The 24,237-nt window shown below is 34.1% G+C and overlaps 1 long non-coding RNA gene across 1 annotated transcript in view; it reads left to right on the top strand.

The window, feature by feature from the left end:
* The window catches only part of LOC310906542, a 47,932-nt gene extending 44,983 nt beyond the window's left edge, over positions 1 to 2,949 (top strand). The window contains exon 9 of the long non-coding RNA XR_014589422.1: positions 515 to 2,949. This is a non-coding gene — a long non-coding RNA (uncharacterized lncRNA). The remainder of the gene's footprint in view (positions 1 to 514) is intronic.
* Positions 2,950 to 24,237: the final 21,288 nt, after the last annotated feature.

A 24,237-nucleotide genomic window follows, 5' to 3' on the forward strand; every position in this document is an offset into this window, starting at 1 on the left:
GTCATTGCTGAATTTGGTAACAGGGCATACAGCTCACAAAGTGTGAAATAAAAACCCTGTATATATAAGATAAACTCCAAGCAGTTGTAGAGTGGATTTTTTTTAAGAAAGAAAATAAAATGCTTTGTGCAGAGTAATTTTCATTAAATCCATACTCATTACTTATTCCATAAGCTATATCTCATCTGTTGCTATTTTGGGAGTGTTCTAGTAGATTTCTAATTCTGGCACAGATTACTGCTGAATATACACTTTTCAAACTTTGTATGGGAAGAGAACATCAAGAGAATCTTAACGATTAGATATATTGCAATAACATTTAAAACTATACAGAAAACATTTAATTATAAGGTTAAAAACTGTAGTGCTGAATAATTTCATGCCATTAACCAAATAGCTGTGAACTACACAAATTTGCTTTTGGTTTTCATCGCTGCTTATATATCTCATGAAGTGAAAGGAAAGGGTTAAAATTATTTTACCAACATCTTACACTTTATCTCTTCCTTTGCAGTTCTTAATACATTCTTGAAAACTATTTCTAGGGAAGAGTTCAGATAACAGAAGGCTGAGCAGATGGTCTTTTCCAACTTTATAGTTCCAGAAAAAACAAGGGCCCTCGTTGCTGCTGACATCTGAAGTTGATGCAAGAAGATGCCTACCATGTCAGACAAAAAATGTAACAGCTAGTCAGACCCATGATCAGGCAGCTTGGCACTTGCTGACAGCAGTTTGTCCATGTGTTGGAATCAGAAGAAAAAATAAACCTAAACCATGCGACTGCTTAAAAATCTGTTCATTTACTTTCTTTTTTTAAGTTATTACATTTTCTTTCATAAATGAACAAACCCATGAAAGTATGATGTGGTTTAACAGAAAAAGAGAGAAACATTAAAACCTAAAATTTGACATCAAGCAATTCATATTCATAGATCTCAGTTTGCAATAGAAGTGTTATACAGAAGATGTTTCCTTAATACTCAAAGTTCTGTCAATTGTATACCTTAAAACACAACTGAGTGTAAAACCATGCCATATTATAAAGAATGTTTTAAATAATGCCTTAATATCTACTACCTAAAAGGCAATACTGCATTTCTGCCTTTTAAAGATGAGGATTTTCTTTTATGTTAAAATAAGGGATCCCACCATCCTAAGCAATTATAGCTTGACACAATATCATATTAGCACAGGTGAGACAATATTATTGCCTCTCTTTCTCAAAAAAATAAAATAAAGGTTTTACTAGTACCACATGGCAAGTGGAATGTCACCTTACCTACAGTTCTACTAACTACTTTTTACTATATTCTCAGAAACTGTTATGAAAGTGATAGCTTCTCTCTCACTCAAGGCAATAACAGAAATTAATTATCATAAATTAGATTATCGTGGATGTCTTGGTTTGAGAAGACAGATATCTGCCAGGGAAAGCTAGAGTTTCCCTTGGAATGGAGAATGTAAACCACCCCACCCTTTTCCAATTATAAATTTGCAGTTAAAGGCTTTCAGGCAAAGGTTTGGGGACAAGAATAGCAGTTCTTTACTGGTATGTATAGCAAAGCAAACAAAAAAACAACCACAGCATTAATAACAGAACAGTACCAAGAACATTGAGGGCTTTGTTAATTTCTACATGGGAACATAACAGTCATTTTTCATTATTGAAAACATCAGACACGTGATGCTTAGACAATTCTTAAAAGTTCTTCAGGAAATATATTTGAAATATCCATATTAAGCACAGAACTGAGAGAGTCCCTCTCCTCTGTGCTATCATATTAACAATCCCTGTCACAGGTTTACTGAAGCCCGGTGCTTGTCACTCTCAGATTTAAAGATTATTCTTGAATATCATTGCAGAATTTTCTAGAAACTTGCTTGTTTCAATTTTAAATTTATTCACCCCCTTTATATATCTGTTTGACTGAAGACAAACTAGAGGGCTTTTACTGTGACAGTGTGATTCCTCTTCCTCTGAAAAATGCACTGTATTATTAAGTAAAGCTGTTCATTAATTGTTCTGCTCCTTTATCTTGTCTGAACCACAGATAAGTAAATATTTATTAATTTCCCCTGTGTAAATATTTTATATTGTTAAATTCATGTAAAACATGGCTCTATTATTTTTAAAGTCTTAGCATACTAATACAGAAATACTGGTGGAGACTAAACCCTTTCATTTCCAGTTTGGTTGCTTTCCTAATTCTTAGATTCTATAGAAGTTATATTGATATTTACTAATTAAAACTCACAAATTATTATAATTTCAAGTGAGATTTTACCTTGAGTTTTAACTGAAATAATTGGTTATTTTTTAAGAGAGTCCTTAACCAGGAGAAGATAAGAATAATAATCACTTTTAAGAAATAAAAGTACTCTACGAACTATAATTAATTAGCTTTCGTAACATTCATGGGATGCTAGTGTTTGATAATTTAGTATGGTTTTGTAGTACATTAAGCCAGGATGAACATTTCTAGAAGAAACATTTTCACTTTTGTGTGTAATACCACTAGACATACAGATAAAATTTTAGCAAAGATGGATAAATCAGCATACCCACAAACTATGTGACATGCTTGTAGACTAAAGAAATCAGTGGCATATGGGAGTAAATCTGATGAAAATATTTCTAGTCATATGCTTCAGTAACCCGACTCAGTGAGCCAGATTAAAAATATCTGCTAATGGTGCAACTAACTGACATTGATTTACAAGTACATATTTATGGCATACTGAGGGGTAGCTCAGTGCTGTGGTACAGAGAGTGAGTAGATTGGGTTATTTTTTTTTTTCTATTTTTGCCTACTATGTTAAACTAAGCAAGTTATTTTGAGGACTTTTCATGATGATTTTGAAGTTCTAATGTCAGAAATAGTATTGAGTACCACATCCTGAATTCTGATCATCTTAGTATTCTAAGACATTTTCTTAATTATCTTTTGCTATCAGATACGTGTTGGAAGCATGGATGACACGAAGAACAAAAGAAAAAAACCTCACATTTTAATTTGACTCTTTGCTTTTGGGGAATCATGGTTAGCTTTTTTTTAATTAGAAAATTAGTTTCATTAATTTGAATTATTTTCTCAAAAATATTTAATAAACTTATACTACTCAATAATTCATTAATCAAATTACGTTACTCCAAAAAAGGCTGACAACTTGGTTCCCTCAGAAATCAGTGATGTTCCTTACAAGAACAAGATTTGTGTTCACCATCTTTTCACCTTGGCAAGAAATAGATTACAGACCTGGGTGTTTCTAAATTTATCCTGAAATATGCCATTTAATATTCCTCATAAACAGGACTTGACTTTGATCATAGCTGGGAGTCAATGCTTTTCCATATTAGCTTCATCCAGATGCATCTTCTTGTCTAGACATCTAGAGAGTCTTAACAAAAAAAAAGGTAATATAACCAGAGGGAAGGTCAGCAATTAGCTAACAGGGAGAAACAAAGGATTACAAGTTAAATAATTATAAATGCATCCTAGTGTATGCTCAGCTGTAGGTATCATTCCTGGTACTTCAATAATTTTTGCTTTCAAATTTTTAATGTTCTGTTAGACACCAGTGGCTAGGGTTGAATAAATATTGTTTGGAGAGTTTCCTATGTTCTGAATGTCTCACATCATAACTTATATCTCTCTCTTACCTTGATTATAGGTGTTTATTAAACATGAAATTACAGTTTATAGTCCTATCAGGAGTTTTATTTCTTTGAAAGTGATTTCACATTTGAGCTTTGCAAGCAACCAGTCATTAATATATGAAGTGTTGTGATATTAACTACTCTTATTTTCTGCTCTGTACTGTTTATTTTCTATTTCTGAGATAATTTTCAGTTTCATCTTGGACACGCATGTGTTGTTTGAGCTGATTAGTGCTGGCACAATACCAGGTTTGCAATAAACCTTACTCTTTAACAGAGAAACACATCCTTCACCAACAGCATTATTTAAGCCATGTGAACTATTCTCAGTAGCCTTTGCTGGGATTCCCGTCTCATATACGGTCCCTGTGACTATCAAGGCATGGATCTTACCAGCAAAATTCCTGAAGATATGTGAAAGTGAATATACCATAAATTGCTGATTCATCTGACTTTTTCAGGAATCATATTCAGCCACTCATCACAGTTTAGTGTCATCTGTAAAATTGCTGAGTCATCATCCAGACCGTTAACAAAGATAATTATATACATCAACGAGATCTCCCTCCTCCAAGCCTTCTCTTCTCTATGTTGAACAATACCAACACCTTCAGCCTTCACTCAGTCATCTCTGTGAATCTGTGTGTAACCTTATCAGTACTGAGCAGAAGGCCTCAGAGATCAGATTAGTGTGCTAGTGTCTTGGATTTGAAAGTGAAGTGCTAACAATTAGCCAAATCTTGTCTGCTGACATGATTGCTAATCAACCTAAACCTCACCTCAGTCTCAACCAACAATTCAATCAGTGCCTACAGTAAAAGTCAGTTACGTTTCCTAGTAACCTCCAATTTGACTTTTAAGTGTTACAAAGCAGTAAACTCTGGGTGTCCAAGCTTTCCCAGATGTGCCTTTGGAAGACAAAAAGCACTTGTCTTCCTTTAAGAGACTGACCTCGACCTACTTAAGACACGAAGATTGTTCTGAGCACTGATGCCAATGGATTCAGCACTATGGGAGCAGCAGCCAATTTTTCTGTAATTGGGTAGTGATTTGAACTGAATCCAGACCTTTGTCTGTTCATTTGAGTTTATGAATCTTCCATTTCTGGTTCCATGGAAACCCACATTCAATAACTGACATAAAGGGTGCTGGAAGTCAACTCTTTAAATCAGGAGTTAGGAATATTTTAAGACTGGTAACATGAGTAAAATATGAGTAAAAGCCATTTGAGATGAATGAAGAAGAGTAGAAATCAACTGAAAAATTGACTTCCAGCAAACAAAAAAGAAAAATACATGTCCTTATATTTGTGGATACACGATCTATTATTGATTGATAACTGGAGTGAGACTATATTTTGTGTAACCACTAAATGAAATTTGACATATAATCTTTGATGCGATTTTTCCTGTCATATTTTAGAATGAGAGTGTTTTAAACTATCATCCAAAAAACCCTAAGTACAGGGATGCTTCTATTCTTGTAAAATCCCATGCTCAAAAAACTGGAATGAAACCTGTAAATTAAATGGGATTGTCTGAGGCAGTTAGAGACCTTGGATATCATGTAGCTTTTGACCTGTAATTATGCATTATTTCACTTGTTCAATTTTCTGCAAAGTTTCTGACAGTAATGGAAAATTATGTCCATTATCTAGGTATTATTTTCTGTCCTTTGGAATATAGGAGAGGACAGTTTCTTTTAGAATATTCTACAAGTCTCTAAAAAATTAGAGAAGATGTGGTATTTATTAAATTTTAGAACATGTCACCTCTTTGATGACACTCATCATTCTCTGAAAAAATAAAGAATTTACTGAGCTTTTGGTTTAACAGATATGACAAGAAAATGTGTTAGCTATTAACAACTAATAAATTGACAAATGCTTGACAAATGAAAATGTAATTGAATAATATATATCTATATGGGAAGAATGGAAGTTAAGTTCCCATTTTAAGTGTCTGGTTCACAGAATTTTTATATACCTAAGGCAAACTAATAGCATACTACCATCAGAGAAAATAATGAATAAATTTTAACAACTAAGAACTAGACATCCTAGTTACCCAGATATTTGCAAAGTCACTAAAAACTAAAATGTGTCTTGAGAGTGTAGGAAGTTACCATGAAAAGTTTTTCAAGTATTTGTGATGACAGAAACCTGTCTTCTTCAACATGAATATGACAACTTCTCAGAGTAGAAAGTAGCATTTTAAAATGTTTCCAGTTTCACAAACAGTTAGGATTCCTGAATTTCAGTGTTTCAATCATGTTTTCTGATAGAATTTTTTCTTCACAAATAATTTAGCGATATTTCTAGATACAATAATATGTGTATAATCAAGATTGTTCCCTGTACATTATTGGAAAGTTAAAAACTGCAAGCAAGTGTTTAATCATAAGGCTTCTATTTTTTGTTTCTTTTTTTTTTTTTTCTTTTTTCTAAACAAAATACATAGTAAGATTTTTTCCTTTTTTTTTCTTCCTTACACATTTGATTTTAGTCATCCCACTCTCTATAATTAATAAATAAGGAAAATTTCTTAGTCTGAGCAAATGTTTCTCATGAAAAATCATACAAAAATCTAAAAATAACAAAAAACATTAAAATAGTAATATTTAATGAGTCACATTTTTTAACACATTTAGACAATATTTATCTAGAGCAAGTCTGAGAAACAAGTACATTGGGAAAAAGATGTGATAAATATGTTCAAAATCATCATTCTTTCTCTGTACTAATTGTGTCAGAGATTTTCTTGCAATGAATTTAAATATAGTACACAAAATATTCAAACACTTTTTTTTGTTTGTTTTTGTCTCTAATTTTCATGAAGTCAAGAGAAAAACCTCAAACAGGCATCAACTCCCCTTTCATCAACGCTTCTTTTTTTGTTTAGTCTTACAAATGATGTGTCACTATCACTGCACTTTTCAGCTCTTCTCCCAGCTGAAAGTAATGCACTGACTGAAAATCCAGTCATGTTCAGAAAAATTATTCTATTGCCATAGTTACATTATGGGTGGTCCCTTCATAAGTGTTTGGTTCATAGTGAGAACCACCATACACTAAACATTTTTCACTACAAGATGTTGCTTAAACTTCTCCGAAACAGGAATTACATTATGGAATGCTGCATCCAGCTCTTCAGCCCCCAATGTAAACAAGGCATTGACCTGTTAAAATGAGTCCAGAAGAGGGCCAAAAATTTGATCACAGGTTGGAAGTGCCTCTACTGTAGAGAAAGTAATTCAGGTTGAAGAAGAGAAGCCACCTTCTAGTGCCTAAAAGGAGCTTAAATAAAGGCTGCAGAGGGACTTTTTACAAGAGTATGTAGTGAAACAACAAGGGGGAATGGCCCTAAACTTAAAGAGAGTAGTTTAGATTAGATAAAAGTAAGAAATTCATTAAGGTGATCGTGGAGAGGCACTGGAACAGGTTGCCCAGAGAAGTTGCGATGCCCCATCCCAGGAGATGTTCAAGACAAGACTGGATGGGGCTTTGTGTAAGTTGGTCTAGTGTAAGTCTCCCTGTCCATGGCAGAGGTGTTGGAACTGAATGATCCTTAAAGTGTCTTCCAACCCAAACCCTTCTCTGAATCAATTAGTCTGTGAAAATCAATTTATTCATGAAAAAGCACAATACATTCTTCATTATAACACTGTCTAGGTCTTACCATGGAAAACTCAAAAGATTATGTTTTACATTCCTATCTAATGATAAAGTAAAAAAAACGAGCAAATTAAAATTTTCAGTCATATTCCATATCTAAACAAAAAAGAATCTGATAAGTGCATAAAGTCTATGATTTCCATTCATCTTCAAAAACCAGTCAATTCAGCTATAGGACAGTTTAACATTTCCAAGAAGTCTGATCATCTTCAAAAGTTAAAACTTGACAAAAGACAACTTCCACTTGCAAAACATTTTACTTAAAATTTCAGTGGCCTTAATGAAAACTGAAGAACAGGAGTGACAAAAATGTTTTTGAAGATGATTTGGTTTTGTCATTTGATCCAGACTTTGCATCAATGGTTTTGTTGTGATTTGCAGTTTTTGCTTTGTAAACATTAGAGACTGTTGCATCCAATGCATGTTAAACATCTGCATCATTACAAAAATCATCTCACAATATAAAGATATAAGAAAACAAGTGTTGTAAGTTATGAAGTACAGAGGAAGAAAGAAATACCATAATTTATTTTAAATTTTATTTCTTATTTAAACTAAGTTTCATCTGACAGATATTAAAAATGCTGTTTCTTCTTTGAGGTTCTACAAGAGATCTGTGTTTCTAAGGTGAAGAGTTTTTTTTTCTAATGACAGGGACACCCTCTACTAGACCTAGTTGCTCAAGGCCTTATCCAACCTGGCCATGAACACTGCTGGTTTGGGGGGCATCCACAACCTCCCTGGGCAACCTGTTTGAATATCTCAACACCCTCACAGTAAAGAATTTCTTCCTGTTTTTCTAAATTATGTCCCCTCTTTCAATTTGTACCTATTACTCCTTGTACTCTCACGACAGACACTCCCTTCCTTATTGCAGTCCATAAAGATTTGTGTTCTATTTTACCCCTTATCCTGTTTATGAAGAGGGAATTATGTGTTTGGTGGGCATGTGGCAGCCAACCAAGTTCAATCCACTGTAGATAGTTCATCACATAATACAAAAATTCAAGCGTCAAAGCAGCTAAATACCTGATATTTAGACATTGTATTATCTTGATAATAAGAAATGGAAAAAAAAAAATCTATCTTTTGAGATCAGCTTGATTAACATTCAAATCCATTTCAACCTACCCTAATGCTTTAAAATTTTCAATATTTTCCTTTCTGAAGGGTTTTGTCTGTTATACAATTATAAAACAAACAAAAAAATGGCTGCAGTATTACAGATTGTAATCTCATATTCAGCTAAGCAAATTAGATCATCTCTCAAGAAACAAGAAATTAATGTCCAAAAGTGTTATCTATTGTTTAGTAGCATACAGCAATAGGAAAGATTTTCTTCTTATATTGATAAAACATAAAAATAATGTGAAACAGTAACTTTAACTACAAAATAGTTCTTGTTGCGAATACATTTCTTACTATAGCAAAAAATATATATTGGTCTGCTTTTCCACTGTTATTAAAATAAAAACAAAACCAAAAACAAACCCCTGAAATTTTTAGTGGCCTTGAGCTTGAACACCGAAGTTAAATATGCCCAATAAAATTGACTTGAAATATGATGATAATTTTCTTTAAAAAATTTGAGTGTAAAAAAGATTGAATTTTATAAAACTTGAAAATTTCCCCTATTTTTTTTTTTCTTAAATACACCACTTAGTTTTAGGATTTTTCTGCCCATGTACCTAGCCTAGAACATTGAAAAAAAAAATCATTCTTGAAACAGGCTGGTAGCTCTGCCTTTGTTTCCCTGAAGGAATTATTTTACATAATTCATTGAAGGCTAAACTTTATCAGAACTCTGCTAGTTTTCTCTACATGGGTAATAACAAAATAGTACCTGGTTTATTCTCTGAAAACCACTAAATTAAAAAAAAAAAGTCTATGATGGCATTCAAGGTTCTCATTTCAACGTGACTGTCACGTGGATCACTGGTTTCTTTTGGCAACTAATTGTAAATAAGAATGAAAGCCACCACCTCTGTCTTAATGTGAAAAACGTTGATAGGTTCATTGGGGTTTTTTGGTTTATAACTATGCTGTTCTAATTTCATTGCCCTTAGCCAACTCTTTTATGTCAGTTAAAGGCCTGATTCACAATTAATAAAATTAAGAAAAAAATTCTTTTTAACTTATTCCCCACTAGAAATGAGTATGTATGGTTGAAATGTTCTCTTGATTTCAATCGTTTAACCATTGTGTTCACATGCAACACAGACATCACAGTTTGTGTCAGAAAGGCTGTTTCAAAATGAGGCTATTTACAACAGTTCCAGAGAATTTTTTTTAATTTTTTTTTTGTTTGGTTGAATTGTTTATATATATATATATTTTTAATGTGATCATATATTTCTTCTCAGGTTGAATATTTTACAGGATTCAATAGGAAAAAAAAAATTCTTTCAGTACTAATTTATATTTAGACAACACATTTTGGTTATAAATCACCTTCTCACTACATTCAAAACTGATGTAGTTCAAAGTATTTAAATAGAAGAAAAGTACTGGACATATTTCCTTTAGATATCATAATATTTAGATAATTAAAATAGCATTGATAGGGACCTTTGCCTTGAACTACACATAAGATACATTAGGAAAAAAAGGACGAAATCTATTCAGCAATTGTAACTAGATGCATACTGACTCTTCAGTCTTATATTTCTCTAGATATATTTTTATGTATCCTATATATGTAATAAATGCATGTGATCAAAACAGCAATATTGATTTTACTCAAAATAGTAAAAATATTAATCTTAAAGCAAATATTGAAGTTTTATCAACGAAAAAGAAACTGCTTCTAAAAAAGGACTAGCATCTAGAAATTTGGAACTGAAATTAGAGCTGCTATTTTCATTAATAACAGCTGACATGGAAAAAAAAATTGTACTAAATTAATTGAAAGAACAATGTGACTTTAATACAAAGGAATTATTGAGAAGTCATGATAATATAATTGAAAAATATCAAAACCACAAAAAAATTCTGAAGAGGAGGGAAGAAAGAATGTTTTCATTCCTACTATAAAAAAATAAAATATAAAAAAATAAAGACTATTTAAGTAACAGACTTCTAGTTATTTTTTAAAGTAATCATCTCAAAGTGTAAAATGAATTAAATGTGGTTACATCACTTTCATAACTAGAGATCATTAAAATGAGTTTTGATTAATATGTGTGATGCAAGAAAGAATTAGCTATTAGTTTCCAAATGTTCTTTCTGGTGTTCTAACGTAAAAATTACTTGTATTGCTGTTTTAAACTAGGTTCTAAGGACAAAGCACTCCATCACTGAAGGCAAAAACTACATCTAATACAGTGCAAGAATTCATTTACTCCTCACAGCTGCCCTCGTGTAACAAATTCAAGGACATGTTTAGACTGGTACCACAAATAATAGTGCTATTTTAATAAATTATAAATGTCTGGAATGTATGAACAGTGTTTTGGAGAAGCATGTAGGTAAGAAAAAAAATGAGCAGGTTGTGGCAGTAATTGGATTTTGTTTGCCTTAGTATATGCCCCTAGACTTTTCAAAGAAAGTAAATGTGATACCATATCAAGACTAAGGAGCTAAAAGATAATTTCCTCTTCAAAGAAGCTGTGGAGCATATACACTTATACATAGACAATGATGGCATTGGAGAAGAGAAAAATTAAATTACGTGAAATGAGAATGATAAATTCAATTTGAAAATACCATACCAGTAAGTCCTATGAGAATGGAGCTGAGATAGCAAGGCCTGGCTTGCTTGCTTGAACTGGTCCTCATGTGACAGAAATAGGACCTGCCAATACTCTGAACCAAAGGGATTCTAAAGCTCACTACATGTCCAGTGATTAATTTTGGAATCAGGCGATCTATACCTTCTTCCCTTTTCTCCTTACAAAAAGCAAATATACTTACATGGTCTTGCTTTTGGATTTGATGTAAAATGGCCCTGCCACAAAAGGTTTGGAGAGCATTTTGGAACAATGAGTTGTCACAGAATTGCAATGTCACATATCTGTCTTCTATTACAGTGACACAAATTAACCCATGGCAGCTTTCGATTAACTGGAGTTTATTTAAGAAGTACCAATATGAGAGCTTTTACCCTACTTGATTATTTCACATACTTACCTAGCTTGCCAAAAGGGAGTCCAAAATCATTAAAAAAGTGCTTTTAGAAGAGCTGGGTTTCTGCTGAATAGGATCTAAACAATTCAGTCCTAGACTTAGAAGTACTGTGACATTGTATTTTTCAAATATACAATGAAAAAACAAGAATGGAATAATTTTAAATTCAGACTCAGTGGCACAGTTCAGCTCCAGGTTGTAGGTATCTAAATATAGGAGCATATAGGTGAGCTTTTAATGAGAGCAAGTTGCTCAAATTCACCTTCATAATTTCATTTCTTTCAGTGGAAATCTAGAGCTCTGTGAAATTAAACACAGGCAGATGCCCCAGAATATCTGAGAGAAGAACACCAGACTATGAAAATGACACAGAATAAATGAGATGACCCACTGTCATCTTTTGCAGTAGCTCAAGGCCAGAAGGAATATCTTACAGAAGCTGAAATTACATTAGATACATATCTCTTTGCAAATAAATACCACTCCAAGAGTAAAATTCAGGTGTCTTAATTTAATATCTGGTGCCTTTGAGATGCCTTGGGCTAGCAAAAAACACGGTACTGGAAACAAAAATATTTCCAGAGTAACAGCTGGAGTTTTTACATACTTGGAAGGGTTTAAATCATTTTTATTCATACCTGTGTACAAAGGAGCCTTTCCCAATGTCTTGGGTTATGTAACCAAAAAAGGTTTATTCCATTTTTCCATCTGTTGAAACCAGCTGGGGAGATGTTTTCTTTATCTCTTGTATAAGCCATTCCTCATAAATCCAGGGGGGGAGGGGGCATGCGCCTTCTGCTAATGGGCCAGCAGTTAAAACGAGGTGGGGCAGTGCTCCTTATCTCTTCCATGACCATCCTCCCTCCAAGGAGATATCTGCTGTTAATGGGCAACTAAGGCTCACCACATGACTGATAACATTACCTCATCTCATTGTGAAATGCTCCACCCAATGGCGGGAGCCAATCATTCCTAACTGGATAAAAACTGACTCAGGAGCAACAGGCAGCCTGTTTTCCACTGGATTCCTGGAGGAAGACTGGACCCATCTTGCCATTATTGAACTTTTCTACAGGACCGTCCCTGCTCCCACAGAACCACATCTGCCACTCCAGGAGGACTTTGGTCTGCTTCCAACACCCTGACCAACAGGGTGTCAGGTTGTATTCCTGACTCTGTCAGTGTTTCTAAGATTTTTGTTTGCTTAGGTTTATTTTGTACTACTACATTTGTATTCTTAATATTCCTAGTAAAGAACTGCTATTCATATTCCCAAATCTTTGCCTGAAAGCCTCTAACTGCAAAATTATAGTAATTTGGGGGGAGGGGGTTTACATTCTCTATTCCAAGGGAAACTTCAGCTTTACCTGACAGATACCTGTCTTCTAAAACCAAGACACCCATGATGTGTAATTCACAGGTTCAAGTATCTTTTATCTCTTAGCGCATTCAAACATGCATCTTTCACTAATGTGTTATTTTCAGTGATTGCATAGCACACATATGTTGAACAAGTGCAAAATTATTTAAGCCTGTTTGGCCCATAAATTAGCATAATAAAGCATTATTGTACAGCTTAGAAATTAAACTACTTACAGTGATGGTAACAAAAAATATTTTGACATTATGAATTCATGTGTTGTCAATTTTAATGGCATGATCTTAGTTAGTTCATTGGGTGTTTGCACAGGTACAATATGCCCACCTCTGATGAAGGTGTAATATATGTATTAACAACGTCCTTACTGTCAATGTGTATGGTGTGTTTTGGGGTTTTATCAGTTTTCTACATGCATCTGTTTGTTTTATATTGTTTCTCAATGGTTTTTCCCATGTACCCCATGTTTTACCTCATTATGGTTTACCCCACTTATTGTTATTAATCAATCATCATGTATGTGTCACCTGGGTCCTGTCTATCACTCTGCAGCCCATCCTGAAGCCTGGAAAGTTCTAGTGAGGCTGTTGAGTGATTTCCAGATTCTCAGTTCTCCTTCCCCATTTGTTCTACAGATTGTCATTTAGGTTCGCGGTCACTCCCTTCCCATTTCTGGATTTTTCCATTTCCCAAGCTGTATCCTCCCTACTCCCCCACCTCCATATTTAAGGTGAAACCCAGAGAATTCAGTGGGCTTTGGCAGGCTGACTCCTGAGTGAAAAGAAGTTGTGTGGATTTAATAAAACCCAGTTGAAATTTCCCACTGGAGTTCAATCCCTTTATTTCTCACATTGTTCATGCTTCTGCCAAGGAAAGGACCTACAGGATTGGAACTGTGTTCCAGAATACAGGACCGTACCTCTTATGCAGCGCTGGTGCCAGAACTAGCCAGGAAGTGTGGGTGAAAGCCCCCAGAGAAACACCACGCCCCTGCATCAATGTCCTGTTTTGTTTACAGCAAACAGAGGACACTAAATAACCATTTCAAAAATGGTTATTTCAATATATCAGCTGATTTCTTGGTAAGTAAAATAGAATATTGTTTGCCTTTTACCACAAATCCAAACCAAATGAAATAAAACGAAATAGGAAAAAGGAATTACCATTTGCACTCAAATAACACTATTGTTTCCTGGCCTCTGCTAGCTGAGGGATCACGCTCCTGCTGTTCACAACATGGAACAGTAAAATGAATTTGAGTGTGATAAGTTACTGAAGAAATTAACATAATTTGTTGCTTTGAATATCAAAATGAAACCAGCTGTGTACAGAAGGAATACAAGTACTGAGTTCTAATCAGTCCAAAAGTATTGTCACCTAAATATGCTAAATGAAAGGAAAAAAATAGTAAACAGTGGGAAGAAGAAAAAAGAAAAGCAAAGTAGCCTTATGGTAAATTTAAAAGTAATTCACCTAGGTAAAATTACTTTCATCTTCCTTTGAGGATGATAGACAGTTCTGAATAAAGTCCTCATACACCTCAAGGTTTCATGCACCCCACTGTGGCCAGAATGAAAAGGTCGGTGACTGAGGCAAGGTGCTTGTTTCTCATGGATGCACCTGCACATATGAAGATTAGGAATTATGGAGCAGAACATGGCAACATTTGGAATATTAACATTAGACTGTGTGAAAAAATGCTAATGCATAAACACTAAAGCTTGTTTAGTGTAGTGTTAATACCACATTCAGCTAAAAGCATAAATTCCTGCATTGCCAGGTGGGTAGTCTAAATAAAAAGCAAGAGAGGAAAACTAATGTTCCATGAAAAAATGACATACAGAGAGAAAATGTATAACTAAGTACTATACTACTTCCTGTTTCTCCTTGAGTTACATAAAAGTGTCTGGCAGATCTTTTTATCGTGATCTTTCTGATAATCTCCAGTACAACTTTTCAAAATAACTGGAAAATGCAATCTAGTTGCCTCAACTTGTTTCAAGAACAGAGAGAGAAAAGAAGCATTTACATAAGTTATGTTTAGCTTTCCTCTCTCTTCCTAGAGACTTATTCTTTGTCAAGATTTTATGTATTTATTATTTATTTTGCAGTAACTACTATCTAAATAAATAACATATGTATCACAGATACAAAATGTTGGTGTTAATTTACTCTTTATTAGCTTCGGTGTGTAGTTTTCAAGTATTTATGTGGCTTAATGAATATGTAGGAATTCAAAAACTCTATTGACTCATGACTTGACTGTCAGCTGTATTTGAAGCTTACAGCACCCATAAATACCTATATTCACTATTGAAAGGTGTTTTGATGAGTGTCTTTCTGAAACAGAAGCTAATATTGTGATACAGCTAATACTGTAAAACCTTCTAATACTGTGAGAGATGTCAAAGCTCATGCTAGAAATTATCTACTTCTTCTATTCAGTGGTATTTATTGCTTTTTGTCATGATTGTGTCTTTATCTGCAACAGCAGTTGTAAAAGTAAGTTACTTTTCTCTTTAAAAGTGAAGTTTGTTTAAGCTTTTCTTCTACATGACCTGCTTGAGGCAAAATACATATCTTTACTAGCTGTGGTAAACAATTGCACTAGCTGATACTTTGACTATTAAGGTGAAGAACAGCTAGCAAAGACTACATTTCAGAAACAATTCAAAGGAATTTATTCTCTGATAGGAAACCATGCAAACTACATCAATTTACAGGAAGATGTAGTACAGGGTAAGGAGAGGAAAGGATAGCTTTGCCACCTGTATACTGTGAGCTCCACATCATGAACACTGCTGCTCATGAAAACTCTTTTATGTACAATTGTTAGCTGCATTTCTGCTCTATAAAGCACATAGAAAACATTAAAAAATACACAAATATCTAATTTGGGTAAAGCACAGAATTGTATGTTTAGGAATTTTACCGAATCAGGACCAGAATCACAAGTGACTTATGGGGCATAACACTTCCACATATCACAGAAAAGCTGAGATTGCAAACAAAGAGGTTTTGTCTTATATTCATAAAACCATGGAATGGTTTGGGTTGGAAGGGACTTTAAACATCATCTCATTCCAACTCTCTTGCCATGGGAAAGGGGCACCTTTCACTAGACCAAGCTGCTGAGAGCTTCATCCAGCCTGGCCTTGAACACCTCTGGGAATGGGACATACTTCTCAGGCAACCTGTTCCAGTGCCTCACCACTTACACAGGGAAGATTTTTTTTTCCCCTAACATCTAATCTAAATCTATTGTCTTTTAGTTTGAATCCATTCCCATACATCTTTGTATCCCTCTAAGAGGAAATAAGTTTTATTTTATATTCATTTGCTTCTAACATTATGATTGAAGTTCCAGCAATTACAAAAGCCAATCTAATGTGTGGGTTTGGAATTCTGCTATCTGATGGTGCTGCTAATTTGAAGGAGATGGGGCAAAGTGTTGTAGGATTGAGCATTTATTTGTTTTTGGTTTATATATCAGCACAGTGAATCCACAGAGACTAAATCTGACAGACAAGAAGCAGCAACAATTTGCTCTGTTTTGTAACATGGGTAACCATGTTCACATGGTAATTTGCAAACAGAAACAAGTGAGCTCATGCAGTGTTACAGACCAGCCTGTCACTAGCCAGGTGCTTGTCAGCTCCAACTGGAAAGCCTTGAAGGCAAGTTAGCCTGGTGCTATGGCTGAGCTTCTGCCTCTACGCACAGCTTGTTTTTCTGTGCTTGACACTGCTCTTTTGGTGATTAACAGCTGTTTGAATTAAAAATAACTTTGGAAAAAAGCTGAATCCTGAGGAGAAAACAAAAGGCTCCAGGTAAAGAGTTACCTGGATCCTGGGTTAATCACTAATGTTAGCACAGCTGGAAAAATGGGGGTAGCTCTCTGGGGTCTGCAAGCAAAAGTAGCTCGCTTTGACAAAGATGAATGGAAGCAAATCTGTTACTGGATGGCTCAGCCTAACATGAGCAGATGCTTTATATTTAATAGATTAATTTAGAAGTTGTATCACTTTGTTAATTGTAAATGTGATCAGCTAACTTCAGGCATTTTACATGTTTATGTCCTGAGGTCCTTTATTTCAATTTGACCTCAACACTGCAGATATATATATGTGACTTCAGCAGGAGCAGCTGGAATATTAAACACATTATGGAAACACAGTCAGGATCTAATTAATATATATGTGCTTATAATAACCACATGACACTAAATAACTATTAATTCTTTAAACTGCATCAAACCATGCCTCTTAAGGTTACCCCCAAATATTTTAAAAACTTACAGTCACTTAAGAAAATCTTTAACAGCTTAAATCTGCCACTTATCTCATTTCCTGTTCTCAGCTAGTTTAGTAATAGTTGCAAATTTCGAAGCTGCAAGGTGTCTCAGTAAATGTATTTCAAAGATAGAACTTTGAATAAAGGTCAGGGAGGTACATTATAATATTGTGATAAATGTAAAGTTCTTTATGTTAAAAACTGATCTGTATCTTCTATTTTAATTATATAATAGAATCACAGAATGATTTGGATGAAAGGGTCCTATGGAGATCTGACTTGAATGCAGACATTCTACAAATTAGTGGAGTTTATCAACAAATTTCTCCATGGAGAAAAGACAGTACCCTTAAGAAATATTGGGAATGTTACAGAAACTCTTTGCTCTGTTTTAAAGTGACTTTATATCTTGATTTTATCTTTTTGTTTCTTAAGAACAAAAAAATATGTTAGCCTTAAATTACTCAAATTCTATTTCCAGACTCGAAAATTTAGACAGACTAAATCATAACTATGAGGTTTTTAAATTTCTTGTCTCACTTTGGTGTATTTTTTTTTTAATTGCAATTATTTTGGTGCACCAATTTTCACTGCATTCTTTTGGTAGTGATGACAGCCTTTGAACTCAGTTCCTAAAGAGCAGAGATTTAACTAAGCTATAAACCACTGAGTGAACAAAATGATTTTGGAAGTGAGGTGAGTTGACCACAGTCAGCAACGGAGCAGCCGCACAACTTCTTGCTCACTCTCCTCACCATCAGTAGGGTAGTGGAGAGAATAGAAAGAGCAAAACCAGAAAAGCTTATGGATCAAGATTACTAAGTGGAGGAAAAAGGAAAAAACCCACAAAAACCAAACAAGAAATGCAAAAAAACCCCCCAACAAACAAAAACCACCTAAAAATCATTCAGCACCTACCACAAGCAAAGTGATGCCCAGATAGCCTCTAAGTAATTTCCCTTTTGGAAGACAAGGACCTTTGTTTATATACATTTTTTACTGCTAAATATCACACCTTGTGATGTGGACTGTTGCTTTGTCCCATTTGTGTCAACTGTCCCATCCGTGTCCTCTACCAGCTTCTTGATTGTCATGTTGTGGTTTAAAACCAGCTGGAAATCAAAGTCCAAGCAGCCTTTTCCCTTTCCCCCCACCTCTTCTGATGAGAAGGGGACATGGTAGAGAATAGCACCCTATACATATCCACACGACTCCAGGCTCCTCTCCCCTCATGGTAATTGTGAGAAAATCATCTCTGACCTGGATGAAAAGAAAACCCACCCTCAGTCTGTTCACTTGGGGAACAGAGTTGCAGGGAGGGAAAGTGAAAAATTTGACACTACAAGAGTTCTTTATCAATGGCCAAAACATTGACGTGTTAACAACATTCCAAAGGTCCGAAAAGCAGCACCATATGGTCTGCTGTAAAGAAAGTTAACTCCTCCCTAGTCAGAACCAGTAGAAAAACTAATTTAAAAATTACACTTTACTTCTGAAAAATACTAGTAAAATTTTAGCCTCTCAAATACCACATCTTTATATACTTAAAAATAATCTCAGATAGCTTGCACAGAAGTAAGATTGGGAAGAAGGAGGCAGTTGGATGGAGGTCTAAAGAAACCAAATGGTATGGTACAATTGTTCTCTATTTTATTCAGTCTGTTTTATCCATTTAAAATATGAGAAAAACGTTTAACTGTTTTACCTGTAATCAATTTACAAGTTTTGCATATAAAAACTTGCTACTAAATTGTTCTAAGTTTTTCTAATTGTTATAGTTGCATATTCTTTAGTCACATCTCCCAGCAGATTTTTGCATTCTTTCTTATCAACTACAGTTTGTAATTTAGAGTGTACTTTGCTTCAGATTACTATTATAACAAGCCTGAAGATGTAAAAAAATTAGGAGTAAGATTTTTCTACAGCTGCTGTAAAATCAGGTAGCTCCATGGATTTTACAGCAGCTATACTATTTATGCTCTCTCCACAAGTAAGTATTTACTATCATTACAGCTCTCTAAGAGAAGATTTTAGAGTGCAAGGCATCTTGTTCAGGTTTTCTTCCTCTTCAGTATAGACTGGTGCTTCCAAAGGGTAACTTTTCTAATTGTATGGCAAGTTAAATCTTCTATAACTTCCTGCGTCAAATCAGCTTGATAACATAACTTAAAATTTATGCTTCAGATGGCTGAAGTGGGATTGGGTAAAGCCCACTGTGGGTATCTGTATGTGTAACACAAGAGGTAAATTTTATTCCCTCTCACACCACATTATCTGTTCTGATATTACTGTTTTTCAGAACCTTTTGGAAGAAAATAAACCCCAGGATTTAGGGCTACTGTTTGTCAAGAATTTATTTTCTGATCCTTTCCTGATTTTTTTTTCATCCCTGCCACTTTCAGATTGGTCTTAGCAAGTCTCACATAGTGTAAGGAAACAAACAATATCAGCAGTGGAGTATACACAGAACAGAATGACTTCATGACTTCATGTTGCTATTTAACAAAAATGTTCCTCTGAAAATATGTATAAAAGATATAATAAAAAATAGAAAACGTAAGAAAGGAAGTACGTGGCAACTTGAAACTCACATTTACGTACACAATGAATGCTGTTGGCTTAATAAAACTTCAACTATCAAATTTATAATAGTTGTAAATGCCAATAGAATGTGTCTTCGTAAACTTAAAAATGGACTTGAAAATGTACATCACATTTTTCAAAGGTCTAGGGCAAGTACAATTCAGTTTTATAAGAATAGGATCTTGACATTCTCGGTGGCTTATGTTTAGAAGGATATAAAGGGTTTCTGCACTGCAAGCCATCATTTGTTGAAAAGTTTGGCCTCTGCATTTGTCTAACATGCATGAAATTTGAGGGCTCTTACACATAAAAGAAGACCACCACTAGGCTTTTAATGTATATACTAAAGCAAGTCAGTTTGCTAGAGAAAACTGTTAAACAAACAGCAAAACAAATTGACTTCAACTGTGATGAGAGGAACAAAGCTTTCCTCCAGAAATAAACCCATCACTGAAGAACAATGGGAATGGGAAAAGCCTGAAGAAAAGATTCTGATAGACACCAAAGTTCTGACCTACTCTGTAAATATATTTTTGCTGACTTTTATAGAGGACTTTCTCAGGAGGAATAATGTTGACAACAAAGTCATATGAGAAATGAAGAAAATATTAATTTTTCAAGCTGCAAGACAAAGCTGAAAAGAGAAAACTTGATCTTACACAGTAGTTTTCCAGATCAGACTTACCAAAGCTAAGGCACCTAGGTATGAATTCTAATAATTTTTCTGTAGTATATAAATACAACTGAAGTGACAGGCATAAGGGAATATGGCCACATGAAAGAGCACTTTAATCACAAACCAAGAAAGTTAATACGTTTTTGATCACAGACTTGTGATATTTGTGACTGAAAGCTGAATAAAACAGCGACAAAACCCTCAAAACAAACCACTGCACCCTTGCTGCTTTTCTGTTGTCTTTAATGATCAGACATGGGGAGAACAAATGGTAAGATATTGATGTGGATGTTATGGAGCTTTACTCTTCACTGCTGATTGTCAGCAAAATATTATGAACATCCACTAAGCAGGGATATGTTATGCAGTCCTTTCAACAACAGTGTATTACAACTATTGTTTATTTAGTTTACAAAAAACAAAAGAAAATATGGAAAGTTAACAAATATAATTCAACTGGTAGGTTATTTGTGTCAAGATTGCACATTTTATTGGCCTCATTCTTACTTTTAATGCAACTTCAGGTGATATGACAGGAAGGTACAAACATTTATAGACACAAAACTTCAGCTTATTTCCTTTACAAATAGAATTTTGCAGTGTTATCACAGCTTATCTGAATAATTTTCTAACAAAAGAGAGAATAGTGAAATAATATGGAAATTATATGTCATCATTACAGTTCTTTAACTGAACATAAGATAAAACATTTTCAGTTAGAGGTAGGTGAAATTTATTAGTCTAATTAATATTGTTTAGGTCTTCATTGTTTAACAACTGATGTTACATAAACTGTTGGTTACTTCTAGAGATATCCATATATTAACAATCAGTGAAATGGTTCCCACAATTTCCTGGCTGCTACTGAGCTGAACTGTGACAATGATTCACTGTCAGTATCAAAGAGACCTTTGAGAAGCGGTAGAGTCTCCTGCAAGGGTGGAATATCAGATACTGCAACTTGCACGTTTGAATGCTACACACAAGCTATTGCAGAATCAAAAGTGAAACGCTCTTCCCTCAATTCTGTTATCACAGCTGTCCTCCAGTCTCTGGAGATACACCTTTAGTTTTAAAGACAAAAAGGTTAATCATAAAGAAGGATAAAATAATAACCTTCCACCGTGATCAGCAGGAGAGCTTGGATTTAAGGGCTTATCGCTAGTCATAAGAAGAACCTAGCTTTATCTGAAATTTTCAGTGGTAATGAAATATGTGACTGCGAGCAATACAATTTAAGCACCGAGATTCAAATACATTTAGGACCATATTAACTGCAGTTTAGAAGTGTAAGGCTCTATGTATCACCTTCTGATATTTTAATCTATTCAGTGACTTTCATTTGAGGGATGGTTTTTGCTGTAGCAGATAGTTATAAAGGAACAGTCCTCTATTTGCCTGTTTTCAACAAGGAAAAACTAACAAATATAGTTTATATAGGATGTAATTAAAATAAGAATTATTTCTAATCTTTTCACTTTAAAAAACACAACCATTTCACAATCTGAGTCTTTAAAAGAGACATTGCAACAAAATGTGCTTCAAGTAATTTGTGTTTTATTTTTCCGTTAATATTCTTGATGTTCTGTGAATACATTTACATAATCTCCAGCATACATAAATGTAGCTGCACTTGATTGCTATTTTTTTTTTTTTTTTTAGTTGTGGCTGAATCTCAAAGGAATTCCTTAAAAGTTACTTAGATTTTTTCCTCTTTTTGTGATGTGTAAACAAATACTGATTGGTAAAGTTAATTTACATGCAGATTTAAATACCCTTTGGTTCTGTTTCCAGGAGTCTTGCCTTGGTCTTCAGCCAGCTGTCTGCATCCTGCTTCAATACCTATGCTTGGAAGAACTGTGGTCTAAGAATACATTAAATGCTTTCTCACATAAGGTCTGTTATGTTCTAAAATTTGCAGGAAGCCAGTTGTCCTCTGAGTGGCACTTTTAATTTTTTTCAGGCTGCATTTTGGGTGTAGTGTAGTGATCTTTTTTGTATATGAGATAAATAGTTAGAATATTTTCCTGAGATCAAGATGGTGTTTATAGGTTTTAATGATGAATCCCCCACATCTCAAAGCAACAGAATTTTGTTAGAAAGAATCATTCTGGATAAGCCCATGTGTAAACCCAGACACTGAAAAATCAAATATCCAAGAGCAACTGAGACCAGAAATAAATCAGGAAGGGGGAACCTTTTTTTCTCCAGTGCAGCAACTTTTTAATGATGTAATAATTTTAACCAAAAAAGAAAGTTTAGTGTATGCTTATAAATTACTCACAAAGTTCTGGCTAAGGTACTCACATGCAAAAGGACACGTCTGGCTCTCTTTTTGGGTTTGTTATGCTTATAATGGTCTAATAAATGATAGACGTTCAAGATACAATTATTTGCCTTTTTCTTTCCCATAAGGACACTCAAATCTTTAATGCAAGTATTGTCTGTAAATTTTCCAGGTGCAAATTAGAGCTTCTGATTAAATTAAAAGGAATTTTTGATACTGAATGCATGTGGCATCTACCTTCTTTTTTCTTTAAAGAAATAAATAAAGTCAGAATAAAGGTTGGTTTAGGTTCTTTTTAATTGTCATCAGGCATTGACGTAAAGAGTGGGCAAGTATCTTATATGAGAAAATAGGTAATTTTTTAATACTGTACTGCAAGTTTGCTAAATTAATACACTTAATAAGACACAGGAATTGTTTCAGTTTCTGATCATGACTCTTGGGACCAATTATCCAACTAGAATAAATCAATAGCTTCTATGAAGGAAAAGATCTTTGTTGAATTTTTTTCACTGGAGGTGGAAAGTAATGTTATTTCTCCTACATTAGGAGGAAGTAGATGACTGACAGTACACAGCTTGAATATCTCTAGGGAGGGACACTGTGGCAGTTTTGGTGTGGTTTCTTCACTGTGTCTAAGATACTTGCAGCCTGACTCTTGATCAGGGTTTCTTGCTGGATATCAGACATAATTATAGAAAAAAATGCTTTCAGTCTTTGCTAAACTACTAATCTGTGTGGGAGAGATGCAGTGAAAACTGTTGAAGGTGCTTTGTAGTTAAGAAAATAATGGAAATGATAAGCAGACTCAAGGAGTGAGGAGATAGTTTAAGAATTCAGAAAAGAGAAATAATTCAGCTTAGGAAACAGAAGAAAAGACTGTGTTTCCAAAGAGGTACAGGAATCAACTTTAATACAAAAATAAGAGCTTTACACTTTGATGCATTTGTATGTGGGACTAAAAGTTCTTTCTATATTTTTTTTAAAGGAAAAAAATGCTAGAGAAAATTCTATTTTTATTCAAAGTCCTTCATTTAGGCTGTCAATACAAAATATAGTTGACAAATATTCAGATTATACTTTCCCATCTTTTAAAAAAATATTTTAAAAAATTAATTTTTATGCATATTTTCAGTTCATGCTTTACTTTGGATAATAACTTACTTCACAAAGTAATAAATAGGAATCTGAATATCTTCAGTAAACAAAGTGACAAGAATCCGTAAAAAATAAGATTTCTACACATTTTGAACATGTGAAATGCTTCACAGACTGACATTTCAAATGTCTATGAGCCCAGTTTTTAAGGACAACATTCATAACATATTGCAAAGTTTCTGAGGGATGGGGAAGGGGTGTCAGAGTTTTCTTTAAAAAAATACTGACTGAAAAAATGTATAACTTTTTTCTGCTCACAGTTATAAAATGTTTTTAAATAATAGAATCTGGTTTGTGATATTTAGAGACTGAACTGATTATGCAGGGTGAAGGGTAAAGGAAAAAGAAAAGGAAATAAGGTTACTTGAATTAACTACAAATCACTGGCCAACAGTTACCAGGCATT

Source organism: Zosterops lateralis (genome assembly GCF_965231275.1).
Source record: "Zosterops lateralis genome assembly, chromosome: 2".
NCBI classification, from domain to species: domain Eukaryota; kingdom Metazoa; phylum Chordata; class Aves; order Passeriformes; family Zosteropidae; genus Zosterops; species Zosterops lateralis.